Source organism: Penaeus chinensis, chromosome 43, assembly GCF_019202785.1.
Source record: "Penaeus chinensis breed Huanghai No. 1 chromosome 43, ASM1920278v2, whole genome shotgun sequence".
Lineage (NCBI taxonomy): Eukaryota > Metazoa > Arthropoda > Malacostraca > Decapoda > Penaeidae > Penaeus > Penaeus chinensis.
Window position 1 is genome coordinate 16,951,159 of NC_061861.1, and position 2,500 is coordinate 16,953,658.

A 2,500-nucleotide genomic window follows, 5' to 3' on the forward strand; every position below is an offset into this window, starting at 1 on the left:
TCATCTTGATAGTATTTGTATATAGTTATAAAGAAATGTCTTCTTTGTATTACCATGCAGAGGCGCATGGCCCCAAATTAGACATTGGCAGAGAGGGGTAGGGGGGTGTGTGAAGAGAGAGAGAGAGAGAGAGAGCAGGGACGTATTTTTTCTTTGGGAGGGGGGGGGGGAGCTCTGACCGTAGCTTTAAAATGCTCCTAGAATAGTTTTTTTTTTTCAAAAACAATTCTCGGAGAGTTAGTTGTGCTTAGTTCGCTCGCCAGCCTTACCCCCACCCCAGGGAAAGCTGAAATTATGCCCCTGAGAGAAAGAGAGAGAGAGAGAGGCGGGGGGAGGGGAGGAGAGAAAAGCAGACAGGCAGACAGGCAGAGAGAGAGAGAGAGAGAGAGAGAGAGAGAGAGAGAGAGAGAGAGAGAGAGAGAGAAAGAAACAGAGGGAAAAAGGGCGTCATTGGGGGGGGGGGGGCAGACAGAGAGAAAGAGAGGAGGGAGGGAGGGAGAGAGGGAGAGAGGGAGAGAGGGAGAGAGGGAGAGAGGGAGGGAGGGGGAGGGGGAGGGGGAGGGAGAGAGGGAGAGAGGGAGAGAGGGAGAGAGGGAGAGAGGGAGAGAGGGAGAGAGGGAGAGAGGGAGAGAGAGAGAGAGAGAGAGAGAGAGAGAGAGAGAGAGAGAGAGAGAGAGAGAGAGAGAGAGAGAGAGAGAGAGAGAGAGACTTTGGACAAGTCGAGCGGCCATTGTTGATACTTGAGTGTACTGTGTGGGATGAGGTGTTCGATAGTTTTTCCTTAACCATATGCCTGGCAGTGCAGTCACCAGCCAGTCAGCATCTATGTGGAATAATGACGTCATCAGTCTAAGTCCAACGCGTTGGAGTTGGATTCTACCAAAGACGACTTAAGTGTGTGTGTGTGCGCGCGCGCTCATGTGCATATATATGTATATCCATACACATGTATACATATGTATATATACACATACATGTGTGTATATATATACATATATATGTATATATACACATATATATGTATATATACACATATTATATATATATATGAATTTGTATACGAATATGTATATACATACATATTCGTATATATATACATATATATGCACGCACACACACACACACACACACACACACCACTCACTCACTCTCACTCACTCACTCATAAATGCATGCATACATACATACATTCATACATACACACATATATATATACATACATATACATAAATGGATAGATGGGTGGGTGCTTCATTCTCAGGGTGATGTGAAGCGATGGTGTGGAAACCTAGATAGCGTTAAGTGCTTTGCATGCCTTCTCGCTTGCAGCTGCCACCGCTAGCCTAGTGCGAAAAGGGAGCAGTTATGCATAAGACTCCTACTCTCATACTCTCCATTATCAAGACTTCTGCAGTGCCTCCTCGTGGTCCTAGACTGAACTGTGGAGGCTCTTGGAGCAGCAGGAGGCCCTAAAGGTACGGAGTCATGGCCCACCGGCGTGTGGATACGCCCTGGCTTCGTACTAACTCCTGCCCCCGTGCCCCCTGGGGTTAATGGGCGGCTGTGGGGAGGTCACTTTGGTCGATGAGCATATAATACTATGGAGAATGAAGCTTACATTTGGCTTCATGTCTCTTACTGCTCCTACGGATGTGTATAAACTTGAGGTGGAAGAGATGTTTTACGCCAAAGTTGCATCTGTGACAGACAGCTGTCATCGGTGAGATATTCGTATTCTGGGTCTTCAATGCGGTATCTGGCTGCGATCGAGCTGGTTACGAGATGTCTGTCGGTCCTCATGGCTCAGGAGCTGATGCTGGCAGCGAGAATAACCTCCTTTTCTGTGACTTTGCTATTTCCCAAAAAATGAGGATTTCTGGCTCTCGGTATCAGCGTTCTGACCCGCATCGTTGGAATTGGTACTGCGATACGGGTAATGTGGCCAAGGAGATCGACCACATCCTCGTTAGCACCCGATGGAGGATCCTCCAGAACAGCAGGGTGTATCGAAGCGCCGAGTTCTTTGGAACTGATCATAGATTAGTTGTGGCTACTCTCCGGGTCCACTTTAGAACCCCCCGTCGCTCCAATGAACATCTTAGGTTGCTTCATGTAGACAGATTGAGGAAGGGTGAGTGTGCCTGGGGGTTTGCTGAGGCTATCTTTGGTCGTTTCACAGCACTCGAGGGCATGATGGACCCTGTTCTTCTGTGGAATACATTCAAACGTGAAGCAGCCCAAGAATTGATTGGTGAACGCCCAAGAGCAAGACAGAATTTCATCTCGCAGGAGACGCTGGAAGCCACAGATGCTTGGCATGCGGCCCGATTGTCAGGGGATCGCAACTTGCACCGTTCCCTGGTGTGCATGACTAGGTCACTGTTGAGAAGGGATACGGAGCAGTTTATCAGGAATCTTGCAGAGGAAGTCGGAAGCCATTTCCAAGTAAATGACCTTCGTCCTGCCTACCAAGCCCTGAGAAAGCTGAACTCCAAGCCCT

The 2,500-nt window shown here is 48.4% G+C and overlaps 1 protein-coding gene across 3 annotated transcripts in view; it reads left to right on the forward strand.

Annotated features, from left to right (window-relative positions):
• The window catches only part of LOC125024534 (solute carrier family 46 member 3-like), a 12,307-nt gene that overhangs the window by 1,007 nt on the left and 8,800 nt on the right, over window positions 1-2,500 (forward strand). The window lies entirely within an intron of this gene.